The 12,909-nt window shown below is 34.2% G+C and overlaps 1 protein-coding gene across 30 annotated transcripts in view; it reads left to right on the top strand.

Moving 5' to 3' along the window:
• The window catches only part of LOC123864537 (TLD domain-containing protein 2), a 146,228-nt gene that overhangs the window by 57,105 nt on the left and 76,214 nt on the right, over positions 1-12,909 (top strand). The window lies entirely within an intron of this gene.

Genomic DNA, 12,909 nt, shown 5'->3' on the forward strand with positions numbered 1-12,909 from the left:
TGGAAATGTGTGAATGCAGCACCATGACACTTGATTTCCTTGACCTAGCGCTTAGCTCTGGTTATTAACGTTCTTTAACTTAAACTATGTGCCGCTCTCAGAGTTTAAACCAAATGTTTGCTACTCCTCTGGCATTATTATAGCATTTTCTATGAAGTTTAATTTTGTATTAAACTAAATTACCTACTTATTTATAAGACAAGACAAGATGATATCAAAAAATAAATAGTTTCTCATTATGCTATCATTGTGAAAAAACATTTACTTTATTTACGACTGACATGGAAGTGGTTATAAATAATATTGTAAACTCAAAAAATTCCATGATCAAAGACAAGAAAGTTGTGTTTGTTTGCTTACATACTGATTAAATGATGACTTGAGTTATCTTTTGAACGCTATCTTGTGGCTTAAGTAGTAAGTACCACACAGCTTCTGGCGGTGTTATCTTTATTTTGATAGTAAAATGAAAGCAGGACACGCTCAGTGATCTGAATACTTCGTTGACCATAGTTTATCTGGCACCTAATAATGAACGTCAAAATTATAATCTGACCTCATGATCCTTTTGATGTTTTATCTGACGTCTATATTCATCTTATTGTGCAATTTTTACCAATACCATCTTTTTGAATCATACTTAATAAATATTATGTATTTAAATAAAAGCATGTAAGATGGAATTTAATGCAGTAAAGCATATGAATATCAAGTTTTCGTATGATAAATGATAATGAAGCGACGATAACAATTATTGCATTCCTTACCATTCGTCATCAACAAGACAGGACAACGCCTATAGATAAAAAAAATTCATACCAATCACATACTATTTTATGATCTCATTGTATATTTTGTCTGAGACGAATGTAAAATTAACGAGATTCTTTTCTCAAAAATAATGAAATTACGTACTTATATTTATAAAATTATCTCGATTATTTTATACAGCAAAATTTTGTAGCATCATGATACCTATGATACGTGACAAAAATGATGTTTATTACTGCATTACGGAACCCTAAAAAAGTTACCCTAGTTTGGCTCAGTCATCAAAATAATTGGGACAATGACTATATCACATCACACTAATATTATAAAGGCGAAAGTTTGTATGTGTGTGTGTGTGTGTGTGTGTGTATGTTTGTTACTCCTTCACGCAAAAACTACTGGACAGATTTGGCTGAAATTCGGAATGGAGATAGATAATATCCTGGATTAGCACATAGGCTGCTTTTTATCCCGGAAAACCAAAGAGTTCCCACGGGATTTCGAAAAACCTAAATCCACGCGGACGGAGTCGCGGGCGTCAGCTAGTCAAAAATAAATTATTTCTTTCGAATTATTAAATAGAGGGTCTTCCAAAATTCGTAAAATCCACGTCCGCTGTTAGTTTTGAGTTTGCTAACCATTTTTAACTATCGATTTAATTAACAAAGTACGTCAAATTATGTCAAATATTTACGACGTCACATCTGTGAATTTCATACAAGATTCCTCACTAAGCAAACGTTTTGACGTTTGATAAAAAGTCACTAATTTGACCAGTAGTCATCATCTCTATTAACAAAATAATAGACTTCGTAAAGAGTAAAAAAAAAGTCTTAAGAGATTTTATCATCTCAGCTCCTTTATTTAGAACTTAAATCAATAATAAGTATAATATTGTAACTATTATATGATATAATCAGCAAGTATATCAATGATTATAATGATTGTTTGCGGCGTGTAGTGTCGATGTGTCGAATTGATCCGTGATTATTGAAATAATTTTGTTATTCGCATCTATCGCAAATGCTCCTAAAGTTTGTTCACGATTTCTTAGGACCAAATCAAGTAAAACGTGTATATCTTTTTAACATATTCGTTTGTAAAATACTTTAACAAATATTTTCAACTAGTGCCGCTTAATGTCTTCTAATGAACGGGCACACAGCAACATTTAAGTCACGTTCGGTGGAAGTGATAAGTTCTCTACTTTTCCGATATAACTATTAAGTAATCAACGCGTTAAACTGAGTAGCCACAGTTGAACGGTTAACGTCTAATGCCAATTGAATTGTGGTTGACCGGGACTTATAGAATGTATGGATACAATATCTGTATTAAAAATGAAAGATATTTTTAAAAAATCTTAATAATAACTTAATAATGATTAATAATGTATTATCGTCGTCATCTTATAATATTTCGAATATTATCGTACTTTAGAACAAACAAAGAGCCTTAAATGTTCAGCTTTTGGTGGAAAGGAAGTCAAGTTTTAAATCATCCCTTAGATATTTAAAAGATTATTATTTATAATCTAAGACCGTGCGAATAAAATGTATTCTGAATTAGTCAGCATATACAAGGTCACGAGCGTATCATAACTGCGTGACGTATCCAAAATCTGCATAGACCTCCGCCCACTAAGAACCACTTAGTAAGCAGTTCCGCAAATATAAACCCAAATACAGCCCGAAGATAGATTGTAGATTTGTTTTTGTCGAAGGAGTAATATGCGGAAGGTTCACAATTCACATCCATAAATTGTGGTTTTATACTAGGTACAGGTACAACGGCATCCGTAACACGTCGTCGTACGTCATGGGACAAAATTGTTTCATCATTCGTAATGTGGTGGCCTCCAAACTTTGTTTCCGCAATCGTACCCGTTAAAACCTTTCTTTGTGCTGCAACTTCTTGTAAATGATTTATCGGTCCTCGAAATTTAGCTGTTGACTAGATTCCTAGTCTTAAGATCTAGATCCTTTTGGTTATTCTATTGGTTCAGTTCGTATCACGACTGATCATCTCATTACTAAAGAAAAGCATAGTTGTATTTCAGATGACATACCTAATTTATTTTTTCAAACTGGTTTGTATTTTTAAAATGTTGAATTAATTTATACAAGATAATCTTGTATTAGTTTTGAATGTCATATGTTTTTCCTCAAATTGCTCTAATTTTTATTTATTTTCACAATGTAGTATTTTAACTGTTCGTGATTTTTATAGCTACGAGTACATATTCAATACCATCTATCCTCTTTATAATTTTTTTTTAATTATTACGTTTTGAAAGAGGAATAAGTTGATAGATAGTATTTTTTAGGGTTCCGCTACCTAAAAGATGCCAACGGAACCCTATTACTAAGCCGTCCTCTATCTGTCCGTCTGTCTGTCTGTCAGCGAGCTGTTCTCGTGAACGTTATGAGTAGAGAGTTTAAATTTCCCAGAATGTGTAATTCTATTGACGCTATAATAAGAAATTATAAAATATTCAAAATGCCCGCCACGAAAATTAAAAAATATAAAAAGAGTTATTTCTTATATGATAAGTACGGAACAGTTCGGGTGTGTGTCCGATTAGCGCTTGACCGTTTTTTTCCACTTTCATCAATAAAAATCAACAATAAAACAAATATCAATCTGTTCTCTTAAATTACGGCTCGTTAATATAATATATCTTCTATGAAATAAGATTAATGTTGCCAAACCAGCGGTTTTGCAACCGTTGGTGTAATATATCAACATTGAGGCAGTCATGTTTGTGTAAGTAGATATTAAAATTAAATTTTATCTCCGTCTAGTCTGGGAACTATGCCAAGTTATTGACTGAAAAGCTAATCTTTTCCATTGATGATTCACTTTTATCGTAGACAATCCTCTTAATTGTTTTTTACTAACCAAATATACCAATTAATTTAGTACTGTTTAAAGAGCATGTTTTATATTAGTCTCAAGACTCATGTTTGTGTCACGTGTAGGACAAATTATGACACCAAACTCTTTGATTACTGTTTAGTTGCCTTGTGCTTTACTCCTATCTGCTACCCAAAGGTGATGTTTTACTTTTTATATAAAACATATATAATGTTTTCGTCTAGTGAGATTGTTTGGGTGTCTTTAACAAGTCCGCTATTTTGAAAATACAATGTTTTCTAATGTTGGCTGGCGTCCAGCGTCGTCGGTAGCGCGACGCCAAGCCACTAAACAAAAACATAGCGTGTCTTTTACAAGGTTTTTAAAACGTCTACGAATATAATGATATGTATTAAAATAAACGATTTCATCTGACAATCAAGAAAAGAACGTCATGTGAAATGTGTATATAAAAGGAAAAGCTGACTAACTAACTGATCTAACCATAGACATACAATTTTCGCTTCGCTCAAAGACTGACAAAGTGAGGGAGCGAGAGTAGTTAGATAAGACACACTGCCGCGAGCGAAAGCGAGATAGCGAAACAAAATGCCGATAAGTCATTGTTTACGTGAGTATCGGTCCTTATGAGTTCGGCCTGTTCCAAGTCGAGGTGATTTTTTGCATTTACTAAATAATTTTACGATTAAAACGTAAAATCTATGTCTTGCCACCATGGTGTCTTGTTCAGTGAGCGAATGTGACGTTACAAGACGTTATAATCCGCGTAAATACACGTTTCACAGGTAATTACTGATTATTTATACTAATTGTTTATAATCATTATTTCATCATTTGTTGTTTGAAAATTAGGCAAAATAGCTATTGGAAGCTTAGATGATAGGTTTCCCTTAAGACTTATCATCAAATTACATTGCTAAATGAAGAATTTTTGGATATTTTGTGTAAAATTTAAAAACGTTTGTTTACGATAGGGATTGACAAAGTAATGACGTCACAAGTATCGATAGTCGATAATCGTGTCTACCGGTAGGTTTGATGTGATAGGTTTCATGTGATGTATGTAAAATACAATATAAAACACTAGGTACTTTCCAATAAAAGAAAAGAACGAAATAAATATTTTCACTAATTTTTATTTTATTTAGCGTGACTTAGATTTCATATACAGGGTTAAGGGTAACCCGTACATTACTGTATTTAAGTGCTTATCGGGGAGGTCATTAGCTATGAATTGAGCGCCATATATACTATTTATTTTTATTAACTTGTCACTTAGACATTATATCAGAGTGTTATTGTAATTAATCAAATTAAATTTACTTGCACCCTTTAAAAAAATAAAGGTGGAAAACCAACAAATTCCGGTAATTTATATGAAAATCCCAAAAAATGCTCTATTTCTCAAAAAAAGATTTTTTTAAAACGTCTTTTAATAGTTTTCTATCGAAATATCAATAAAAAATGTTATAAGGGGTTAAAATAACTATAAGTATCTCAGAATTCATTAATAAATTATTTATATAAAATATTAAAGTCATTTCATTAATAAATAATAATCTGTTACCTAGCTTTAGCTTTGTTACTATTTGTGTATTTGAAATGTATTTGATTTTTTAAGATTATAAGATGCTTTTTACTTCACTTCGTTAAACTAACTCATTAGTGTCCTATGATTTCGCCAGTAAGACTATCGATAATACAAATGCTAAAGTCAGGACAACTCTATTTCACGCACACATTTACGTTTCATTTTTTGTAACACCGTTAATCTGTCACTGTTGGTCTTGTAAGTCTTTGGATCTAACAACGCACAGCTCAAACTACTGGACTGATCTTTGGCATGCAGAATGCAGATATCTATTATGACATACACATCCGCTGAGAAAGTGTTTTTGATATGTAATTCAATGCCTAAAACAGTGGGTTAAAATTTGTGTAGTCCACGCGGAAAAGTCGTGGGCATAAGTTAGTAAGAGAATAAAATAGAGTTTCGAAGATAGGAGAGTAAATTTTGCTTTTTGGTATAATTAATATTTGTATCTACACTTGTATTTTTAAATAAATAGGTACTAGAAAACCGATAGAAATGTGAGCCGTGTAATTATCTTCTCTTTACTAAAACTACACCGAGCTGATCTGTCGCAAAACAAACATTAGAAATCCGATAGTTTGACTCGGAATCGTAAGTTGTAACATGCGCCAATAGTGTTCCATGCAGCGCATAACAAGCAAAACTTGTCTGACTCTACATATTGGTCAATAATATCCCAGCGTCCCATGCTACGGAATATAACATCACGGGGACAGTTATAAGGTACGAGTACACTGATGAGTAAAATTCATAAATGATACATAAATGAGCGTTAATAACATATAAATATTTTTTACACAAAGTCTTGAAAATTTCTTATAGGTAACTTAGAACTAAACGTAACGAACTAAATTTTCTGGGAAACCTTGTGACACGAGTTCCATTTTTGATGATGTCGCTGGTTCCACGGACTTATCTGTAATCGAATATGACTGCGCATTATACAAAAACAGATATCAGTCGGGCTTTTGTATTTAATCCTTAGTCTACGACGATCTGCGCAAGCCGCCTAGCCTATGTCGCAACTTCAGATCGATGGATGGATGGACTAGTTGTTTTGCGCTTTTCTATTTTGATCTCCTGAAACATTGCAAATTACTTACCGTTATTCTCTTCTCCTTTTTTTTTAATTAGTGGTTTTTTGTTGCGTATAGCCTGGCAAATTATTCTCTTTCATAATTGGACTAAATAGTGTCTATTAGTCCAATTTCATGTCAATTTAAAAACTTGCCGATCATAAACATAATATAGCAGGCTTAGGAATAATATGATAATACGTCCTATTTATTAACCCCCGACCCAAAAAAGAGGGGTGTTATAAGTTTGACGTGTGTATCTGTGTATCTGTGTGTCTGTGTATCTGTGTATCTGTGTAGCTGTGCATCTGTGTATCTGTGTATCTGTCTGTGGCATCGTAGCGCCTAAACGAATGAACCGATTTTAATTTACTTTTTTTTGTTTGAAAGGTGGCTTGATCGAGAGTGTTCTTAGCTATAATCCAAAAAAATTGGTTCAGCCGTTTAAGAGTTATCAGCTCTTTTCTAGTTTTCTTGTAGAAAAGAAGGTTAGATAACCCTTAGGTTCATAATATTTAAGTGTCAATTGACAAATGTCAAGCTGTCAAGATGGACGTTGCCTAGATATACATAAATATTTATTTGAAAATGATGTTTTGGAAAACTCAGATACTTTGGATCGTAGGCGCGGAATAGTCCAAGAAAATCGGTTCAGCCGTTTGAAAGTTATCAGCTCTTTTCTAGTTACTGTAACCTTCACTTGTCGGGGGTGTTGAAAATTTTAAATTTACACTTGTACTATTTCTATCAACACTATTAGTCTAGTATCTAATTGATCTAATTGAGAATGTTGATCACATTGTGGAATGCATGCAATAGAACCACTGTCACGTAATTGCATAATATATAACGCAATGTATGAGCCACCACACTCTAAATAATTATTCTTATGACATGGTTATCTGCTTGAATATCTATTATAAGTAGACTTTGCGAGTTCTCCAAATTATATTTGAGGATGACTTGAGCCTAGATAAACGTAAATCAATAGGGATAGATTTTGTTTTGTCTAATGTATTGAAGTCGTCGTCACAAATATTATAAAAATGATCACTGCTATGCTTTTTGAAATTAAGCACAAAACATTCGTATCATTTTAATAGTACAAAAAGTTGGTAAAATTATTTTCTGCTATCCTTCCGTCAGTCCTGTCTACATCTCCAAGACATTTGTTATTTTCACTTGTCGACAATTCGCAAGCAGAAAGATTTCATCATTTGATGTGGGCAGCGCATTTATTAATAGCAACAAGAACTGCGTTCTGGGTAATCGAAAAATAATTCGTAACCAGTAATAATCTCGTAAAAACATAGCAGCATAGAATTACTATTGACTATTTTAAATTCTAACTTTTCGGAGTTATATGCGAAAACATTCTGAGAAAAACAGCATACCTGAGAGTTCTCTATAATGTTCTCAAAAACAATTGTGAAGTCTATCAATCGGCACTTGGCCAGCGTGGTAGACTATGACCTAAACCTTTCTCATTATGAGCAGAGAGACCCTTGTTGAGAGAATATTGTTAGTTAGTTGTGAATATTGAAACTATCCAAGAATTAATATAAGGATAATGAATAATATTATGAATTGCAGGTGTTTAATATCAATCGCTGTTATTATTGTAATTACTGAAGCGTTATCCCTAATCTAATCCTATTTGATTAAACAGCCATGCCATCCATTAACGGATGGACATTCGCTTAACTAAGTTTGCTGCCCCTAAACGTATGTCCCTCGTGGTAAGTAAATATAGATGATGGAATTGGGTTTCATGCGATCAATACCTTACCTAACGATCTTGTAAGGGTTTTAACCTAGATACAAAATTGTACACACCCTTTTTCTTACATAACAACAGTGAAGATACCTCAAAAAGGTCAAGGTTGGGCGAGAACTAGTAACCCTTAAGTTCGACCTCCCCCAATGGTCTATTGAATAGTTTTCTCATCTGTGCAGCTCGTTGAAGCCTCGATATTGATCACAATAATATATCAATTATTCAGTCCAATCCAGAATTACTATCTCACAACAAGACAAATACCTACCATCAATCAGTAAAGAATAGGTTCGACGTATAATATTAACGTTCAAGATTTTTCTGATGAATCCAAATTAATTTTTGAGTAGGTATAGCTTAGTTTGTAAGTTATAGTAATAGTAGTATTGAAGCCGTGAGCGGTGATGTTGATACGCAAGGACGGCCGCATTCATGTCTACTCGCAAGTTCCACTATGTGGAACATACGCATTTATTTTATTGCATCGCCTTGGTCACTAGTAAACGACTATCATCGCGTGTTTTTTTTTTAATGACTATAATGTTATATTTCAAATTTATATTTTAACCGACTGCGGCAAAGCCAAAAGAAAGGGTTATGATTTTAGCAGTCCACTTATTTAAATAAACTTAGGTATATAAAGCGGGCCCCGGATAAATAGGTATAAGTTTTTATACTTGCTGTGAGATTAATCGAAGTAATAGGTAGTCTAAGAATTAATTTTACTTCAAATTTAATCTAAATAGAGCGTAATGTTAACATATATCTATACCTAGCCTTTTTAGGATTTCGTACCCGAAGGGGCCAACGGGACCCTGTTAGTAAAACTCTGCTTTCCGTACGTCCGCGCGTCGGACCGTCCGTCTGTCTGTGAGCGGGCTGTAAATCACGTAAACTGTAATAGATAGAGTTGAAAGTTTTACAGAATGTGTATTTCCATCGCTGCTACAATAAAATATAAAAATTAAAAATGGCTGTTATGAAAATTAAAAAAAAAGTGTAATTTCTTGTACAATTGTACGGAACCCTTCGTGTGCGAGTCTGGCTCGTAATTGACCGATTTTTTATTTATTTATATGTTTTGCGAACGGGCAAATTCTTAAACTGGATACAATATTACGTAAGCGCACGTGCTCACAGCTTCACGTGTAGGTAAGTGAGTATACTAGGATACATGTCCATTTCCTCCCTATTGCGCCAATTGCGTTCATTTGCGGACGACACTGGACTAATTGCGGTCCACAATTAGCAGCGGAATAAACGCGTACCTCACGACATTCGGCCGTGGCATTCAATGTAATGAGCCATGAAACGCTTAATAACACTATCCGATGCACAGACACCCAGACATGTTTTTACACATATATGTATTAAGGATTCAGAATGGCCAAATTATGAACTATAATTGGTCAAACTATTTTCATTCTGAGAGGAGACCCTTTTTCAGTTGTAACTAGTTAGCCGGCGATGAGTTGATGATGCTGAATCAAAAGATAAAAAAAGAAATAGAGAAGATCGATGAAACAATTTCTTTTTAATTATTCCTCAGTGAGACCATTAGGCAGTCCCTAAGCCTAAGGCCTATAATGTTGAACAGCCCGATAATCCGTGTAGTAGGCACAATAGATTATCCCAATACTATATCGCAAGCTGAGATTGATGACACTCAGAATGCGCGTTACGCTCTGCTAAACATGTAACAACAATAAAAGATTCAATCAGATTTGGTTCTTTCTTGGGTCTTGGTAAGCCCCAAGAACCCAAGAAAGAACCGGGTTTTTGTGACTCAACTGTTACTTTAATTTGATTTTCCTCATACAATCTTGATTCACGTATCTAATCGGTATTTAAAAGGCTGACGTTGTGGGAATTTATATAAAAAACCACATCATAAATTTAATGAGATTATATTAGGAATATGTTAAGTGATGTGGTCTTTTTTCCGATTCACATACCATATAACGCGTAAACCATGAGCTCTCACGCGCCATTTTAACTTTATGTGTCAAGTCAAGTTATCATGTCAAGTCAAAAGTACGATTTTAGTCTTAATTTTAAAGTTGCCTTCAAACTACGGAAATACAATATAACATATAAATATCGCTCACCCTACTTTGAAATCTCACTGTTCACACTTAGATGTAAGTGAACAGTGACACTTCAAAGTAGGGTGAGCGATATTTAGATAGAGCCTCAATAGCTCAACCAGTAAAGGAGTGGACTGAAAACCGAAAAGGTCTACGGTTCAAACCCCGCCCGTTGCACTTTGTCGTACCTACTCCTAGCACAAGCCTGACGCTTAGTTGGAGAGGAAAGGGGAATATTAGTCATTTAACATGGCTAATATTCTTTTTTATAAAAAAAAAATTATATATTATATTATATTTCCGTAGTTTGAAGGCAACTTTAAGGTGTATGACTATACTTGATATGTTTCATACTTTATGTTTCATACTTGATATGTTGTCTACTTACACGTTTTATGTTGCATAAAATACATTTTTTTTCTTCAATGTTAATAGGAATTCCTAAACAATGTTGAGAAATAATAGGATAAATGCAGTTAAGCTCTTCTTTGCTGTTAGGCATCTTGATTGAATAATTTTTTATTAGTCTGATATCTTCGACCAAGGGCCTTTTTTTATCGAAACATTTATCGCAATTTTAAGATTCTTAAGTTCATATTCACACAACTTAAATTCTGATTCATATCAAAGTTGATTGATATACCTATATCGTTTCTAAATGCGATTTGACCACTATAGTGGGCAGATATTGACATTGAACGGGTAACAAACGCTACAAAGACTACGATTAACTGTGTCGACACAAAAGACTATCAACAGGCTCAACAGAGGCTAGACAATAAATCTATTGCACCTTTGTAGGTAGGTAGATGCATTTTAATGTGGTGCGGTAGTTATATGTTCCTTTGTCTCGTGAAATGTTAGCGCACTAAAAGGCCTTCACTGTCATTAGGGTCAACTAGCTTATAATTCAAATAGCCACCACCACAATACCCATTCACTCATGCATATTGTGTCTTTTCCCATAGTATGTATTGTCGGTTTGGCTTCATGTGCAATCGTAAACTATATGTACGAGCAATGTTATAACCGTGAGTTAAGAAAGAATCGATTTTATTTATGTTTGACTATCGAAGGATGTACCCGAAGATGGCATACTTTATCTAAGATTTTATCTTTTTCACTTTATTTACTTCTTAGCACTTTTTCATAAAAAGTAATTTTCTCGACAGTGTTCTCCGCCCAACGAAATGGCGTTCACCGATTTTCTTACGAGTACTATATCAAATTACTAGTTGATTACGTAGCTTGTAAAAAATACAAAACAAATTCATATAGTTGTTATCGCACATGTTTGCCGCGCTTTTGAACGGAAGTCACGTGACATCTGTTGGTAATGTTTTTAGGAACGCAACCGTGGCGCCACCTCGGAAAACTATCTTGAAAATGGCCTGTGAGAGTTCTACTCACTTTGGTTCGGTCGATCTTAGTGTGCGGACGTGTTTGATCAATCTGTTATTATTGCGCTAACTTAGTTTTGTTGAGTTTCAAGCCTTAATCATGCAAATAAGGGTTATATTTATTCTTTCTTATATTTTTATTGAGGTTCACTTCTGGTATTCTTATATCAGAAGTGGGATGGTAACCTAATTGCCCACCCGCTTTTGGTTCATCTGACCGACATTAGAATCGATTTATCAAAATAAAGTACTTAAACTTGATTTTTTAAAGTTTCGTAGTAGTTTTGCTTTTTGTAAAATCTGTGTAAGTGTTGTTTCAATGTACGAACAATCGCATTGTGGTAAACGGAAACGTGATTCAAGTAAGAAAGTGTTATCCTTCCACCGTCGCATCCGTCGTCCGAGCTACGTTTACGGGTTGCGTGGATACTCGACAATCGCTGCTGCCCGGTACCCGCGCTAACGAGTGGTACAGGTACCAACATTGTGCGTGGCGACGAATCGACTGCTAGCCGCACATCTACCTGCATCTTCGTTGATTAAAGTAAGGTCTAATTATTATTTCATTTGTAACTTTGACGCGCATATTTTCAATATCAACGTTTGGTGTGGAAAATATTACACGGAAACGAGTGTGTGGCTTAACGAATGTTTAAATTTGTTGATTGTTGTCATAGTACTAAGGGTACTCACGTTTAGGCTACTGCCATAAATAATAATTTACAGTGACAGTAGATTTTTTATCGATGTAGGTAAAACTGAAAAATTATTTCCGTTCAAACCGCGATATCCTACGGTTTTTGTGAACTAGTTTTGGTTCTACCACTGTCCGATATCTATTAAGAAAATAAGAAAGAAGCCGGTAAATTAATGTGTCATTTCTATTACTGTCACCTTCCGTGAAAACCTAAACTACCTACGTTTGGTAAAATAAAATATGGCCACGTTATGTTGACTGTTTTGATAAGCGTTCAGAATCAGTCAACCTTGATCCATTAATGACTAATGTAACTTTTTGTGAAGTACCAATAATGTAAATTTTTGAAAAATAGACATAGCGTCTCGGAATCCAGTACCGGCGTTATGCTGTCGTTGAAGGTATCTGTAGACGTTACATGTGTTGGTAATAACAGAACGTGAATGGTTACTTTCAGTCCAAATGTAAAAACCTAATATTTAAGACGTTGCCTATTGAGTTTTTCGATATAACATTTGAAATTGATTTTAATATGGGCTTAAATCGTTATGTGAATAGGTACACCTGTCATAATAGAGACAGACGTACTTAACCGAACGAGAGTTCCTTCATTTGAACTCTGTGCTCACA

Source organism: Maniola jurtina, chromosome 4 (genome assembly GCF_905333055.1).
Source record: "Maniola jurtina chromosome 4, ilManJurt1.1, whole genome shotgun sequence".
Lineage (NCBI taxonomy): Eukaryota > Metazoa > Arthropoda > Insecta > Lepidoptera > Nymphalidae > Maniola > Maniola jurtina.